We start from the raw sequence: 18394 nt of genomic DNA on the forward strand, positions 1-18394 counted from the left end.
CATTCCTGCTAATATATGCGACAAATCCATCTGGAAAGCAACAAGTGAGAAAAAAGTCCGAAGAGAAGAAATGGTCAATTTTATATCATTGTAAAAATAAATTATTGAAATCAGTCAGGAAACACCAAAACAATTCACAGCAATATAAAAGAAATGGAATTGAACACATGAATTCTCCACAAATGTGAAGGATGTTGAGCTGTGTTTATGTAAAACAACATGAACTTGACTGAAAAAAAGATAATTAGATCACGATTGAAGGACTCACTTGTTACAGCTGCCAATTTGTGATAGGTCAGGGCTTTTTTGGAGGCTGAATGGACTAGAGTTCGGAAAGCGGCGACACGGGGCCCCTATCACACTCCTGTTTCTGAGACACAGGCAGCCTTCACTGGTTCTTTGAAAAACAGAGAATCCTTGGGCAGCGTCAGGAGCCACTGCCATCTCTCTACAGGAATGTACACACAATTGCCAAGGTGAACCTGCATGGAACAGAGAAAAGCATTACCCTCCGCATGCATGCAAAAATAAAATATGGACAATAAAGGATAAAATATGCACTTTAAAGAACCCTTAATCGAAAGGCAATTTCTCTTAATATATCTTGCAAGGATATTTACCAGTCATGAGGCAGTTATAAATATTTTTCTAAGTTATACATGTTATGACAATCTGATTAAGCTTTGTATTGTTCACCAATTTAATGTGTTTTGAAAAAAGATGTAAAACAGATGAATCTTCGGTTAAAAAAATCACTCTACTGGCACTTTTTGGTGCCTGATAAAAACCTTTGTTCACAGATTGTCTGCAAAAAATTTCAGTGTGAAAACATAATTTAACTTTTCATTAGACTAGAAAATTCAGAGGTGTTACATGATAGCACCTTTAAAGAAAATTGGCTTTGAACAGTTCAGTAAAAACCACAAAGATTTTGGAAGAAATCGCAGACCGTAGAAAACACAAACTGGTACATTTGTAGTATCAAATGACTCGTTATTTTCGATATTAATAAACAAAATAAATAATCCTCTATGCTTTTCTTGTTACGAGCGGCAGTAGGCTCACCTTGTATGCGCCATACAATGAGCCGCTTATGTCCCTACAGTTCGATCACTAGCCAAGTAGTGATTTAATATAGGTTATAGAGTAAATGTGGTGAAATAAGTAATTATTTCCATGTGTACCCAAGCACATGGTAATAAGCAACAGTAAAAACATGAATGAATACATAGACTTCTTGACCTTTCTTTCCCAGTTTTTAAGTGAGATGGCATAGCAAGAAACACAAAACAAATGTTAAAAGGTGTTTTTCTGGGTCTTATGGTCTCCTCCTTACGTATTTCTGTCTGCACAGTTGGACAAGTATAAGAGTGGTAAACATATGCAATTCCCCTACCTGGTCGTTTACTGTTGCCAGTACAGGTACCTGGTCCCCAGGCACATTCGAAACCTACAAGGAGAGAAAAATCAGTGAAACACGTACCAAACTGAAATCCGAAGTCACACATGTTTATAGATGGGCCACAGTAGAAAGGTAAAATGAACAAAAAAAGATATTGCTCTTGGTTTTGATGTTAGCTATGTGTTGTCTACAGCCACGAAGAAAAGCCACCCTTACAACTCTGATGTGCAAGCAATAGTAAAAACATGAATGAATGAACACATAGATTTCTTGGCCAATCCTTTCCAGTTTTTAAATGGGATGGCATAGCAAGAAACATGAAACAAAGTGAAGCAGTGCACATTAAAAAGAGTTATAAGTTAATCTGGGTGTTATGACTTTGTTAGGTAGTTGTGCAAGCATAGGAGTTGAAAGCATATGTGATTCCCCTACCCGGCAGTTTGCTGTTGCCAGTACAGGTACCTTGCCCCAGGTGCATTCAACACCTACAAGGAAAGGAAAAGCAGTGAAACAACAAACTGAAATCTGAATTCACACATGTTTATTTATAGATGGGCCACAGTAGACATGAAAGATGAACAAAAAAAGACAATCCTTTTGATATGGATAAGGTTAGCTATTTGATTTCTACAGCCATAAAGAAAAGCCATCCTTACTACTCTTTTGTTTGCATATTTTCAGTGCATTGTTCGCACTGTTTCCTAAAGAGCTAGAAACGGAAGGGATCTGTGTAAGTAGCAAACAGCTTAATGAATAGATCAGTGGTTATCGGCAATGGATGGGTTGGAGACCTCTTGTGAACCACTGAAAGTTGACTGTAGAGGGGGGTAGGGATTCTTGTGAGGACTGTTGTTGCTGCAGTTCCAAGAGATCAAACTGGGATAGGGTCCATACTAAAGTGACCTCTAAAAATGTGCACTTGATAAGCCAGTGGGCCACAGCTGCAGAGGACATAGACAGAGGCAGCATGTCAGTATGTATGCTGCTGGAAAAGACTGAACTCCTTCCAACACTGCGCTGCTCACTCTCCCACCCCAAATGTTTTGCCTGCAGCCCATCCAGCAGTGCAGCAAGAGCTCGAGTTTAACCGATGCCTGCATCAACAAAAATCCCTCTCTCGTATACAGACTCTCAATTTCCATACTCCTCTCCTGTGTCTTTGCCTTTGAGAAACAAGTTGGCTTTGAACCTCCATGCTTTTAATCCTGCAAAGCTGTCTTGCCAGGCCAGAGCACAGATCTATTGCATAAACTTTCTTTTTGGGGGGGAGATGTGTGTTTGCAGGCCCTCAAAATATTTTTGCGGACCCCCATTTGAGGAACACTGGAATAGGCCATCTGGAATACTTCCACCAGATTCCAACTTATCTTTTTTTTTTTCCAACTTACCTCTTATACTGCTGTCAGCCTTAATGCTCACTAATAGTTTTAAAAGCCATGCAGATGCACAGTGGCAATATGGTAAACTATAGTAGTCGTTGAGCAGTGGATATGCATAACATGCACAACTACAGCCAAGATTTAAAATCAAAAGGCACTTCAGAGACAACTGTACTGGTTGTTTCATGTTGACATAGACTACTGTAACTTAGGGTAATTTTTAATTCCCCATTAACTGACTTATTATGTAAGCTTAATTACTGAAAGTTGTAAATATTTGCTGCAGAGCCAGAGTGGGATATGCAAACTTGTATAGTGCCAGTGAAAACCAATCATTAAATTGTTTCCTATATTATATTTCTCATGCAGTACTTTCTTGCATTCTAAAATTCACAGAATGAGAAACAAAAGCCATGTGACCAGATGCTTATGCCAAGCTCCTGTGCTGCTCTCAAGCATGCAGTGACTGACTGGGATTCCTGCTTTTTACTGCACAATGGCACAATGAATGTTCCTGACCGAGCATTTCAAAGGAGAATGAAAATGCTCTTTTTTTTTGTAGTCAGCAATGGTCAGTCATTGCGGCATGCATTTGCACCTTCACATGACACAGGCTAGAGATCCAAATATATACAACACTGTTGCATCACCATGCCTACAGTCGTACTGCTGCCAACCTTGCCCACTCATTACATATTCTCGACAGCTGCATAATAGCAAAGCTCAAGCGCCCAATCAAGTGACCTTTTCTTTCATATTTTATAGGCTTTAAAATGCAAAAAAAAAAGAAGTTTGTGAAGCATACCGTGCAAGAAACAATTTAATAGGTGTTTTCTGAAGTTCTTATAAAACCTTGCATATCTCACTTGGGGGCTGCAGGGAATAATGTAGGAGTTAAGCAAATATAATCAGGTAAGGGCAAAATAACCTTTTTGAAATCCTAGCTCAAGTTGCTTGGAAAGCTTGTATAGCAGAAGCACTGAAGGAAGTCATACACTGCAAGTCCCACACTGAAGACCTATTAGTGATAGAACGTTCTGCTCAGCAAAACTGTTTTAATGCTTCAAAGTTTGGCACTGCCTACGGAAAGTGATAGCAGATTGACAAAGAATGATGATATGGACTTCTTATCAGCATCAATTTTACAGCAAAGTTGGCACAGCCCAGTGATCTCACAAGCTGTCTTTGTCAGGTTTGCAGCTACTATACAGCAGTTATGGCACAAAGCTCATATCTGGATGTCAGAAGCAACACTAAAAGTGTGAAGTGCATGCACACTGGATGCAACAAAAGGAGCATTCGTCTATTTTCATTGATACTCTGAAGAGGAGTCATTTTGACAGCTGAATAAAAATTGGTTGAAAGCATTGTGTACACATAGTTGAAATCAAAATGGTACATGATGGTTTCACTTGCAACTGCAGTCTGCTTAGTTAGGAAGCCAGACCACAGACCATCTATGCAAGGCCATCACTTCAGCTGAGCAGGCAATGTCCTTGAAGTAATTAATGAGCCACATTTACAGCACCACAGCATTATGCTGTGGAACAAATCCTAGCATTCAACTGCATTGTCTAGGGCAATGTGCTTGTTACTTGCTTTTATTCTTATACAGTATTGCTTCAATGAGAACACAGACTAAACCTGCTGTAAAATGTCACTTCCTTTGCTTTGTAGACAAGCTCGATCACGTCTATGCCCTACAAAGTTAAGTCAGTGTGTGTGCCAGAAGCTTGAGGTCATGAGTAGTAGACATGGGCATGTTCCTGTTTTCTCTTTGCCAGTGAGCTGCAGTTTACTGATAGCATGAATAAACTTTCTCTTCATCAATGAGTTCATCTGACCTAGCTTGATGCTTTTTTTTATTATCGGTGCAGCGCATTCACGACGAGGACGAGAGGAGACGTAGACATCTGAGCGTAAATGCACTGCACCGATGTCTAACCAGCATGCCCAAGCATCTACTATGTCTTCATTTTTTTGCTTGCACCCAGGTTCCTACTTTCTCAGATTCACTCAACTATTGCTGCTCTAGCTCTTCATTTCATGTAATATCTTGCAGGAAACACTAAATGTTTAAATATACACTGCACCAGTAACAAAAGTAAAAATATAAAGGAAACTAAAAAAAACGATGTTTTAATTGCAGCATTGACTATGACAAGGTGTGATTTGACAAATTTCGCCGCAGTCATTGATTTAAAAGGAGGAAACCTATGATGCCATTGGGAATTCTAAACTGGAAAGTGGTCACCTCTCAAAAATGCCACAACCACATGACAACTGGTAATGTGGCTAACTTGCCACTTGCGAGTTTTTGCATCAAAAGCTGCCTTCACTTCGGGCTTCGGCCCCGTTAGCATTTTTTGTGCGATGTTGGTTTTTGTGCCCTGGCCTTTAACTTTTTTTCCAGATTTTTCATGAAAAAAGAAACATGTGGCTACTGAGATTATATCTACTTTGTAGGTGCGTTTGCACGTTGATGCCCTTCTGTCAAATGTAAAGCGCGAATCAAAACATCCAAAATCATGTTGAAAGTTCAGCACATTTGTGTAAGTGTATCTCGTCCTTTTGTCCTTGTCTGCCAGCACTGCAATACCATAATGCTCGATAACCACTAACTAGCCCAGCAACATATCCTGCATTAGTTTTAATAGTGCTGATTGCACAAATTCAGTGATTTTTGCAATTGTTTCAGTTTCATGTTTTAAAATTGGAAAGTGGATCAGCAGGCCATGCAAATTTCAGCCATCACAGCTTGCAACATTCTCGGAGCTGGATTAACAGAAATAAGGGCCCTAGGCTAGAGTGCATGCCACCTCCCCCCCCCCCCAATTTGGAAGTCCCTCCTATCACTTCCATATTATACTTCTGTAAATACCCCATTTCATTTTACCCTACACCAAACTAAAAAAAAAAAAACAAGGTGTGATTACTGTGATTGGCACGAGAGTGATGGATTATTTTTAGAAAAAGACCTCCCGAGTGAAGGGGAATTTCTGTTTTTGCAGCTCCACAAGGTCTGACAAAGGCAAAAGCTAAACAAAGTAAGATCAGGTGGGGGCCCCATCTCTTCATTCTGATTTTCTCTCTTCATATCTGTCGCTCAACATTCAATACTTTGTGGTTCGGGCTCCCTTCTCACATCCTCGGAGATAAGGTTCTGTGCTTCAGCATCCTTAGCCCCCACCTTTATCCAGTGCTACATTCTATCCTATTCCGTACACACAACTGTCACAAATTTCTGTACAAAAAGACATGAAATACAACTAAAGAGTGCATTTTTAGTACACAATGACAGTTGTAGTTTCGAAGCGTGCCGTAAGAGTACGTAATTTTCAATGCAGCACACATTCTTCAACAGTACCTAGTACTATTTAGATATTCATACTCTCTCTTGCAATACGGCCCCCTCTAGTGACATCAACATCTACATTTACACCATAAGACAACAGAGACAGCGCAACTGCTTGGCATCATCTGTGTTCGCTCCAAATGTGCAAAGTGATCTTGGGTGCCGCCGGCACCTCTTGTGCTGGATGGACAAACCAGAGACTTAGGCTTTAGGCTGTGTGAATCAGCATCATAGAAAGCAGTTACTGCCCTTATTCATCTCACAATTTCTGCATGTATTATACTTTCAAAATGTAGACACAACAGTTTATATGCTGCAGGAACACAAGTAAATCGATGCCTACAATAAGAAATCATATTGCCTAGAACAGCTGCAAGGTGAATACAAGTACAGTAATAAGGTAGAAAGTTGGGCGAGTTGGTATATAGACATGGTTGAAAAAATCCATTGCACTAAAAAAGATGACGTCTAAACGCTTAAAAAACAGGACAAGCGCAGACTCACAACTATGGTTATTTGACTAAACAGATGAGATATATATGCAGAGAAACAAACAGATGCACCTGCGCAGAATCACCAGACAGTAAAAAAAAAAAGATTATGTTTCAAATTTTATCTAGGTATAAAAATGCACACTCTGCTAGGGAGACAAAGGCTGGGTGATGCATCTAGCACCTTTTTTCCTGATACAGTAGGCCTTCTTAAGTTCTCATGTTAGCCTATCTCGATGATGGAAAAGAATGCTAGTTTGTGAGAACTGCGGATAGCAGCCTTGTCTATCTTTATCACCATTCTTATTTTTTCCTTCGTTGCATTTCCTGCAATGCACAGCCACGTGCAAGTAAGTGTCGGACAATATGACCTCCAAATGCTCCTTCAGACATACATTTATACATCGGCCCATCTGGCCAACGTACACCTTACTGCAAGATAAATGGAACTCATACACAACCGCACATGCAGGGGACTTGCCATGATCTGTGCCTAATAGTAAACTGAAATGGGCCAATACTCTGGGACAAATCAATTTTTTTCTGTACACAGGCAAATCTGGACAATTTGAAGGGTGCAGAACAAACCACTGTAATCTCATAACAATGGGCGACATTCTTTATGTTATGAGAGAGTTGTGCTTATAAGGTATGATCTATGTTTAGAGTGTATAGTCGTGGTGTTTTTTAGCACAGTGGATTTTTTCAACCAAGTACAGTAATAACTGACTGCGATGATACCAATAGAGACCTTATTCCCACAGCTAATATCACTGATTCACCAAAGTTGCTGGCTACACTCAAGGTCGGTGAACACAGATGGTGCCCAGCGGCGACTATGTCTCTGGTGTCTTCCGGTGTAACTATACATTTTTGTCGATTTCTGACATTTTTGTTAGAAAACATTGCTTGCTACAGGCAAAATGACAACAAAGTTTGAAACAAGACTCCAAGCACAAATAGTATTTTGGCCTGTCCAAAATTGAACACATTAAAATTATTGGTTAGGTAATGACAGGCTATTACAGCATGTTACAGAGACGTACACCCAGCTATATATAATGCAGATTACTGTCAGCACATATCAAACAGAATGCTTATAATTCTGCGCTTACATCACTGCATTTAAAACTTAAAAACAAACCATTTCGCTTAAATTTCAAAAGAAAAGTGTTTATAACTTGCCAAATTTCTTGTGCAGCAAATCCTGGAGGCGGCTATCTTGATCTTCAACCATTTCAGCTTCTCCTCCAGCTTTCTGACCTTTCTTCGCAGGGACTTGCTATTTTCTTGCTCTTTCCTTAGCAACCATCTCTCAATAAGCTCATCACCCGAGCTTTCAGGCCATGGGAGTCTTGTCCGAGAAGGAGCAGATTTTTTTTTTTTTTTTTACTGCGTTTCACCTTCAGAATACAGAAAGTATAGATTAGCAAGTACCATCTTCAAGCATCCATGCAGCGTCTGAGCAAATAAAAGCATTAAGGCAAAATTCACCAACTTACTTCATCAAATAATCACCACAAACATTTTTGCCCCCAACACAAATACCTACATGTGTTATCTATAGTAATCCAAGATCTTGATCTGGCTGGCAGAAGTGCTGGCTCATGGCATCAGTGCCTCTGCCAGCATGGCGTCTGGACAAATGCACCCCCCCCCCTACTGGGATGAGCAAGTTTGGCTCCATAAGATAAAAAAAAAACATCCTGCCATCGCCCATGCACTGATGTGACATTCCAATAGGATCTGTTTTTCTATAGGAGAATTGCGCTGCGTTTGCAAACTACTTGCAAAAAAGGCCCTGAGAGACACTGCTCAAGGGGACCTTTTTTCTCATTCCTGCAGTAGCTAACAAAAATGCAACAAGACTGCAAAGACATGAAGCAACGCATGAAACAATGCCGAAGTATCAAAATCACCTAACAGCAGCAATACATTTCTAGTAGGTGCACTGGGTGCATGCTGATCTGTGCCTTTACAATAATGGGCCACCACTGTAATGAAGAACTCAAGTTGCTTTATTTCAGATATGAAACTGGAGAAAGCAAAAACATGCATCCACAGTACAAGTGGCATGGTGATCAGAGACATTTTGTTATTGCAATCAGTGCTGCAAATGTGCATGACCGAAAATCTAGCTTCACTGAAAAAGTCATAGGTGTAGTGATTCCGTTAGTTCAAATTATATAGCCCATCATGTACAAGCAGAATAAGATTGAAATTTCAAGCTAACTGCTTGAAGAGCCTCGATATATGTTACTTTTTGAGAATGGTGCATTGACTGTCAGCAAGCGTGCTCACGCAACGGATCTATAGGCTTTGAATTTTTCTCAAGTAAAAAAAAAACTGCACCACGTCAGAGTCTATGCAGTGATACGTAAGTGTCAATATAGTAATAGTCCAACTTTTTAGAAACATGTGCTCTTTTCTGGTGCACACAGATTACACACATACCCACTGAATCACACTGTTGTAAGCCAGAAGCATTGAAGTACTACAGCAGCTTCGATTGTGCAGGGTGAAGCAGCTAGGGACCAATAAGTTGATTATACGTGTGCGCCATGCCTCCTGACGTGTTACACTCTGCCTGCATACTGGAATGGCAGCCACTGTGGCCCAAGTGCAAGCTCTCTACATATCCCAACAATTGCCTTTTTTCCCCATTAAGTTTACATTACTCTCCCCCTACATTTCTGACCATTGATTCAATATGCTCAATATATGCTTTTCTGGAATCCTGTACACTTACTGGTCAGTTTTCTAGCTCTCTTCCTCCACTGCAAGTCCGCACTCTTCCTATACAAATATTTAGTTATTACCTTCGTTGCCCGTCGGTTTTGCCCATTCTCCATACCCATCCTTCTTATCAGCATTTATTCTATGCTTCTCAAGCTTTCAGTGATCTTCGCTTTATGTCACCCTGTACTGCCGCATCAGTGGTTTATTTCTAGCAGCGCTGGTCCGACTTCAGGAACAACTCTCCCCTTCTGAAAGTGATCCCTGGTGCCAATACTCCTTTTCTGATACCTCTCAGCACCTCTTACCCATTGTATTTTCATATTGCTCTGTGCTTCATTACTCTGACATGTCTGTTCCCTTTCAGTTAAATACTGTTCCTGCTTTCCCACATACATATTGTCCTCGTTTGTCCATCCTGCAAGATATCTATTTTTCTAAAAGCCTGCCCTTCCTTAAATATTGATGACATGCTGTATCAGACGACCACACTGAATGTGACCGCGGCTGGATAAATTTTAATGGCAACAAATAAATGCGCAACAGATGCAGGTCCCTTTTTGTCATTTGTCTGCTAATTGTGCTAGCCTATGTGGCATGCAGAGAGAGAAATTTATGGGAGCTAAACTTATTGCTAACTAAAGGGCACGTTACACAGCACTTTGCAATGGAATATGGAATGTATGTACACATTCTATTACGTTTTCAGTGGTCAGCGTCAGATAATATGAGTATAAACAATGAGCAGATAAACTAGCTGGCCGCATTTCTATTCGGCAAGCTCCGCCGCCCGTGCAACGTAAAAGTTTGCTTGCGAGAAGACGCACGCGGCTCGTGTCACCGTCCGGGACAGCAAAAATGTCTAAATATGTTTCCACGGCCATCAGCACGTCGAACTGTATGCGACTTCCACATTGCAAAATATGCGCCGATTATAATATGCCGCGCACGCACAGTGCAGCGGAGTGCTGCAAGTTAAATAATTACGTGCAAGCAGTTGCATAGTACACTGAGCACGTTCTTTTATCAGACACTATTCAAGCCCTGCGCACACGCAGGAATGTTCCAATAAAAGGGCGGGGAATGCGGCAATTACTGTGATTATGCGTACTCGCTGTCCGTTATTCCCTTATTCAAGAAGGATTAGGGGGGATGAGGCAATTACTCTGAGCATGCTTACTAGGTTTCCGTTATTGGTAAGTACTTTGGTGCGTATGCGTGGTTGTGTTTGACCGTACACACAGCGTTGACGGCGGGCCGACACCGATCAAAATCTATTCAACGCCTCCATCACCTTTTGCGGAACAATAATATAAGAGCCGCAAACTTACACAGAAGCTACGTCAGCAGGCAGTAATAGTACGATCGAGACAAAAAGTATTGCAATATACTTGTAACACATGCAGACTTACATCCAAGAAGCAGAACGTCGCCGGGGGGGTAGGATTCTTGTACCTCACCGTTGAACGTCTCCTTCCAGTAGATTCTCTTGCATTTAGCAGAGTCAGCGCATGTGACCGGGTTAAAATCTTTGATTAAGGAGGAGGAGCTTTATACCCATCTTGTATGCTGTCCTCCCTTCTCTCACAACACAAGCAGCAGAGGCACCGGCGAAGCACACTGCGTGGGTATAAATGGACGCGCGCCAGCAGCAGTAACACTACACCAACAAAAGTCGTTTCGGCGGGAGCAAACCGCGGAGGAGGAGAAAAGAGGAAGCAGACGGGAGAGAGAATTTAAGAATGCGGCGGAAAGGCGAGAGTGAAGAAAAAAAAGCGGAGAGCGAAGTTTTTTCCGGAGAGCGATAACTCGTTTCGGCGTGAGCTATGTGGAGAGAGCACGGGGGACTGCGGAGCAGCGTAGGAGGAGGAAAAAAAGGAAAGCGCAGCAAGTTACTAGATGTGGAGAGAATGACAGAACGCGGCGAAAAAGTGAGGGAGGAAAAGAAAAAGCGCAGAGCTTGGACAAGTTTTTCCTAACCCGGGAGACGCGAGGAAAGAAACATGGTGATGGCAGAAACTTTAATTGTCATATATACAAACGGGGAGGGAGAAGCCCACTGCGTGCTCTGGAGGAGACATTCCTTGCAATGCAAAATAAATCCCTTGGATCGCAAATTCGCAATCCCTTTCATGGCACTGGAAATGACGCGGCGCTGGCCTACTTCCAAGCTCAAATAAAATAAATCCAGTTATTTCATTCACGAATTATTAAGAGTATCCATGCTGCAGTGGAGGTTGGTACAACAATACGACAAAAAGAATGCATCATATCATAGCATAGGTTTGCAAACCAAAAAACAAAAATGTACAGTTGAACAAGTACAAGACGTAGAGTCTGTCAATAGCACATTCCGCTATGTTTTGTGCACATGTATCTGCAAATACCGATGATACGAGTTTTCCCAAATAATTGCATTGCCGTCAAGTTGAAAAAAAAAAAAACTAAAGAAAGTCTATGTCTGATCAGCTTCCTCCTTTCGTCAAGCCTAGGAGGTGACGTGTTGAGATAAACCGAATGTGAGGCAAGGACTTTCGATGTTCTGTTCACTTAGTGTTGCGACAAGATATTATTCCATGATATCGAAGGAAAGTTAAAGTCATCGAATAAAATGAAGGTGTACAGATATGATGTGGTTTATAGGATGAAGCATATTGTGGAATTCCGGTGCAAATGAAGCTGCCGCGTGTGGGAGCCGGTAAAAGCAGCCGAAAATAGCGGTTAGGCTAAAAGCTCTAGAGTGAACGTGATTCAGTTCAAAAGTTTGGGGCATTATTTATGGGGCGGCAGAGCAAACTTTCATGAGTAACGATAATGATGGTGCCGCCGCCCCGTATGCTAAAAGAAAGAAAGGAGTAACAAAAACATTGCGTAGCCGGTTATATGTTCCCAAAGACCATCTAGAGAAAGACCTCAAGCCATTGTTTACAAAATACAGTGGATACCACTTATAACGTAACCGCTGATTGTGAAGGAGGTACCATGTCGTGGGGGGCCACAACAGTGCACTAAACACTAAATGAGGATTCCTCTATCCCCCTCACCGCACAGCTTGTGTTCCAACTAAAAGGCCTTGCTCCGAGACTCCTCATATCATTTGTTTGAATTCAAAGAGACAAGGATGCTTTAGCCCACTGCGTTTGTGGCTGCTAAGGTTAGCACCAACGCCTTTGCGAAACTGAGCTTGCGTTCGCGGATACACAGTTCCGCTCGCGGCGGTCGCGGTATTTTACGCGGTCGCGCGCTGCGTGCGGTAAGCTGAAACTAATCTGTGTTCAGAGGACTTAGTGCGTTGCGTTTTGTTCATTTATTAATGAGATGCGTGTGTAGCTTCAGGTAAAAAGTGCGGTACCGCTTTCAGTGCAGCGTTCGAGGTCCCGCGACCTACGTTATAAGCGGTCTACACTGCATGTATACTAGTCCTCAACTGCAAACTGGCAAATAAGTGCCTAAAAAATATGCGGCAACGTAAAAATGGTATATAAGGAATTTCTTAACAAGTAGCAACACCATAACTGAACATTCCGAAGACTCCGACAAAAAAAAAAAAAAAAGAAAAAAAAAAAGCTTCCAAGAACCATCCGTCCTGGAGACCGAGACCAAGTATCGGAAAAAAGCGACTTCTTCAGTTAGATGACCCCGAACCACGTGAACCGTACGAGCTAGCCACAACGCAGAAAAAAAAAAAAAAAAAAAAAGATGACTCCAGCGAGCACCGCTGCTACCCCACACCTGAACCTGCTGGCACCTTGACTCAATATAGGCTTTTTAAATCTCCCCCCCCCTCCCCTTCCTACCCCTTTAAACCCCACTCGCTCTCTTCTTCTTTATTCGTCCCTCCTTGCCTCTTCTCAACAAGCCCTTCGTCACCCGCGCCGGAGTCGAGCAGTAGGAATTTAAGAAGTGATGGTTGGAGAAGTCTCAAGTTTAGAGAGCAGATGCGAGCGAGGGGGGAGTGGTGGGGAGGGCTTTAACCATTAAGCAGCTGCAGCAAAAGAACTGACCTCGAACAAGCAAAAAAAAAAGCAGGCAAAACGAAGTCTCAAGTTTAGAGAGCAGATGCGAGCGAGGGGGGAGTGGTGGGGAGGGCTTTAACAATTAAGCAGCTGCAGCAAAAGAACTGACCTCGAACAAGCAAAAAAAAAAAAAAAGCAGGCAAAACGAAGTCTCAAGTTTAGAGAGCAGATGCGAGCGAGGGGGGAGTGGTGGGGAGGGCTTTAACAATTAAGCAGCTGCAGCAAAAGAACTGACCTCGAACAAGCAAAAAAAAAAAAAAAGCAGGCAAAACGAAGGAAGCAGCATCGTATGCAGGGGTTGAAGGCGATGGGAGAGGGACAAGCTGGCGGTGCATGACAACACGAAAAAATTTGTGAGGGGGGAGGGGGGAGGCTGATCTTTCTTTTTTCTGCTTTTAATGATTACGTGTCGTTGTGGAAACCGAATATATCTCTTGATCTAAGAAAGGAATTGGATTATTGAAATTTTGTTATGTATATTTTTGTGATGATGGCACATAAAGTGCAATGACCTACTTTATTACATCAAATGAACAGCTTCTTTCAAGCCATTTAATTGTTGCATGCAGATAAGCAGAATGTAACTACTTTTGGGCATTGTCAAGCATCCAAAAGCACCCTCTATTCAAGAAAGCATTTTAGTATTGTACGATTAAGCAATCACGCCTGTAACTATATACTTTATTATTAATTGCTTCACACTTTCTTTATGTAACAGCGCCCTGTTGGGGAGTGATAAATTGTACCATCACTGTAGTATATATGTTTTGAGAAGAGTTGAGTGATTTCGACATCTTGGCATAGTTAAAGGTACTGTGTTGTTTACATATGGTTGCCCAGGTGATGTACATTTTCAACATAATACGACAAATGAACCATTGACAATCAAAGTTTGGTTGATATATGGGCGCCCATATGAACTCTGCACCCATATGCCCAGTGCCCATATGATCCATATGTCCTGCAATGCATATGGATATGGGCACAATATGGGGCACATATGGCCTCATACCACTTGCCCATATAAACTGCGCCTAGTCCTATATGCCCCATATGGTGTGAATTTGACCCCATATGAATCGATATGTGGCCTATATGAATTCATATGTGGCCTATAAGAATTCATATGTGGCCTATATGAAAATCATATGGGTCTTTTTCAGTAGGGTGATTCTGAAAAAAGAAACTATATGATTCTAAATGTTTTTATAGCACCGTACAAAATATATCAATAATATTACAGGGAGCCAAGAACGATGATAGGTCGAATACCAGTGATTTAGAGCCATTTTTATGCACCGAGACAAAGAAGGTTTGTTTCCATTCTCCAGCAAGAACTACCGATATAAGTGTTTTACTGAACAATGTTTTATGTATTGTGTTGCTGTGTGAGAGCCGTTTTTTTTAATCAATCAATCAATCACGTCTTTATTTCCTTTGAAAAGGAGGAGTACGGGACTAAAGGCTCGGAGAGCTTGACAAGGTCCCGACCCCTTACAAGTCAGCAAACAGCAAGATGACGGCCAGTCATACATCTCATTTACAAAAATAGACAAGTAGCAAAGAGCATGGAACAATGCACACTGCAAGTGGTAAACACAAGAAAAACAAATAAGCGGAAATGCCGGCACAAATAATTTTAACATAGAAGCTGTCGATCAGAATGCGAACAAAATGGAATCCATTATTTTAGTCCTGCAAAAAAGCAAGTTGGCAAAAACATTTGATTATACCCTTTTTGGTGACAGGTATGATCAAACTGCTGCCGGTTTAGTAGGTTTAGCAGTGAGGGTAGCGTGTAAGATAAAGATTGTTGATCATAACATGTTCTACGTGTGGGCGCAAGCCACCTTTCTTTATATCTGGTCTGGCGATCGCTTGCGTTCACCTGTAATTTTTCAAGACGAATTGCATAATCCCTGTGAAACTTAACAAAGTCTTTATAACGTAGCATCAACCTATAACTGTAGAAGCAAAATACAGGAAGAATTTCATATTTTGGAAAAAGAGGTTTCGTGGAGAAAGTGTAATGAACATCAGCAACATAACGCGCGGCTCTTTTCTGCAACAAATATAGCCTGCGCAAATTTGTCACACCAGTTGTGCCCCACACCATTATGCAGTACTGCATGAGGGATAACACTAAAGCACTGTAAAAAATGATTTTCACTTTGGCAGGGAGAATGCGCCGCACACAAGCAATGGCACCGGTGGCAGATGACAACTTCGATTGGAAATAGTGTGTTCATTCCAGGCAAGATGCTTTGAAAAATGTACTCCAAGACTATTTAAAGAGTCCAACATCTCTAACGCTTGGGAGGCAAGAAACAGACTCATCTGTTCTGTCATCCTTGGGAGATAATTCATAGAGACCACTGGGTTTACCTTCATCTAATGAGTTTCGGCATTTTGGGGCGCCCTCAAGCGTATTGTAATAGGAGACTTTTTAGTTTCAATACTGCTCTTCTAAGTAGGTAGCGCTGGATTAGCAATCTTTCCAAGAAAAACTGTTATAAAGTATTTATTGAAGAACTTAGCTTTGCCTTTATTTCCACTAAATTTTATGTTCATATACAAAATATTTGGAACTCCTCGCCTTTCTTTAGGTCATTTCCTTATGTAGCCCCAGGTTTTGGTTTGGTTGAGATAGACTTTTTAGCCAGACACAATATTCCTCCTTGGTACGGCTTACAGTTTCGGCATAGATAATGATCAAAAGATGCAGGCGGAGGTCTGTGCCTCTATTTGAAGCTTTTTCGTACATTTATTGTTTGCGCCTTGTTTTTAAAATATTATTTTAACTCTATAATTTATGCAGGATTTGTCAGCTTCACACGTTTTGATACATATCCACAAGTGATATTTTTTCTGACAAATGACAGCACAAGTTTTTAAAAATGCACACATGGTTATACTTCTTGAAATGATTTGGGCGCAAATTTTTCAGATTCCATTTCCAGCTGATTCATTAGTTCACTGACATTAGTGCTATGGTAGAAATAGACCAGTACTGGTGGTGACAGCTACATAGCAGCAATATGTGGTCACGAATTCCCGGAGTAGACCGATCCCACCGGCCGGTTTCACGACGCCACCGCTGCCGTGGTGCAAGCTGGTACAAGTACTCAACCAATTGCTCAGCCGCCCGGGGTGCCTGTGAGCCGTAGGTCCGCGCGCTGGAACCGAAGGACATTTATCTCGTGTGTATGCCAAAGCGCATGCGAAAAAAAATCACCTGTTTCCTTCCTGGGCGCTAAGACCTTTTCATGAGCCTCGGCAAAACCGGGTTGACTGGGCTGTGCAGCAGGTTTGGGAGAGAGAATCCTCAACATTTCCTGTGCTAGCAGCACAGCCCAGTATTCAATATGGCAGCGCCCATAACCATTTTTTGAAAAGGTCTATAAAAGCACATAAAACAAATAACTCTAGTTTTATGTATTTAGGCGAAGCTTATACAGCTCGTTCGGCCGAAAAGCTGTCGCCGCGTGTCGGAAATGACGGGGGCTGTGTAAAAAATCGTATCATGGTAATTTGCGCTTCTACTGATTGATAATTGATTTTTGTGCGATAGGCTTCGATGAGCTAATAAAACAAATGTGATTAATCGAATCATCAAGAAAATAAACAAAAATGAAAAGCGGTGGTTCAAGTGTCAAAACGGTCAAAATGGAAAGCCAATTCGATGACGCACACTTTTAAACCTTAGTGAAATTTACCAATTAGGTAGGTAAAATAAATGAAAAAGTTAAAACTTGTATGTTATTCTCTGAAGAAACAGCCAGTCGTTGGTGGTGCCGTTTATGAAAATTTAGAATGTAGAATTCAATAGAAAAAATACAAACACCCGCTAGAGGGGGTTTAAACTGTCACAATGAAAAGCCATTGATTGCCCATGCTAATTAAGAAAATCTAGTCTGTAATTAGTAATGTTTTAAAAATTGAAAAAAGCGAAAACTTTAAATGCTGAGGTTCAAAGCTGCTAAAATGCTCAGACAGAAAAGGCAGTGCTTGATTCTAAGGAAGACATGTTAGGGTCGAATTGATCAACTAAGTAATTAAAGTTATAGAAGAATAAGGAATTAGATAAGGGGTTGAAAGGTGTCAAAATTCTCAGAATCAAAAGTTAATGCCTGAGGATGCTAATTAGGAATATTTAAAGTATGTAATCGGTTAAAAATTGAAATAAGTGCAAAAAATAATAAGTGGTAAAAGGGGAGTTCAAAATGTCAGAATGCTCGTGATGAAATGTCAATGTGTGATGGTGCTAAGTAAGAAGATTTTGAGTGTAAATAAATAATTGAAGTAATTGGAGAAAAATGATAATATTGTAAAAGAAGGCTAGGTCGAGACGGTGAGGTCGTGACGGCAAGGGCAGCCAAGCCTTGTCTAGCGTTTTAATCCGATCACGAACCCAAGCGCGCGCCGGAGCCGGCGCCGCGGGGTGATGATGATGGTATGTACATATGAAAGAAGAAGATCATGGCATGTACAAATGAAAGAAGGTCCACAGAAGGCTCACACAATCTGCCCGGGGGTCGGAAGCGGCCAGCCTGATCGCTCCTAATTAACCGATGTACCGCGGCGCACAAATCGTTTCAAGCGAGAAATATAAACAATTTCAGTTCCACGGTGGCGGCGATCGGCTGGGGGATCAACAGGCGTGACTTTGTAGTTAACTGGAGAAGTTTGGCTGATAATCTCGTAGGGACCAAGGTAGCGGTGGTGGAATTTGTCACTAAGGCCAGGGGTGCGCTGTGGTGTATACAGCAGTACTTCGTCACCGGGACGATAAGAGACCACGCGATGCGTAGAGTCGTAGCGACTCTTGCGCTCTTCCTGGCACGCTGCTGTGTTGAGGCGGGCAAGATGACGGTATCTGGCCACACGAGATAAGAACTGGGTAGGTACTGATGTGGAGTTGTCGGGCGTAGAGAAGAAGGAAGCTTCGAGAATTGTAGTGGGAGGACGGCCATAAACGAGGAAAAATGGAGAATAACCGGTAGTCCGCTGTACTG

At 41.6% G+C, this 18394-nt stretch overlaps 1 long non-coding RNA gene across 1 annotated transcript; it reads right to left on the reverse strand.

The window, feature by feature from the left end:
• Positions 1-343: 343 nt before the first annotated feature.
• LOC146170907 (uncharacterized) lies at positions 344-11038 on the reverse strand. Its single transcript, XR_014703076.1, has 5 exons — positions 10776-11038; positions 7813-8030; positions 1835-1887; positions 1397-1450; positions 344-482 (listed from the first exon to the last, which is right to left on the reverse strand). It is a non-coding gene; the product is annotated as an uncharacterized LOC146170907 (long non-coding RNA).
• Positions 11039-18394: the final 7356 nt, after the last annotated feature.

The sequence above is a fragment of the Amblyomma maculatum genome, unplaced genomic scaffold (genome assembly GCF_055883805.1).
Source record: "Amblyomma maculatum isolate TAMU_Amacu unplaced genomic scaffold, ASM5588380v1 scaffold_28, whole genome shotgun sequence".
Taxonomy (NCBI): domain Eukaryota; kingdom Metazoa; phylum Arthropoda; class Arachnida; order Ixodida; family Ixodidae; genus Amblyomma; species Amblyomma maculatum.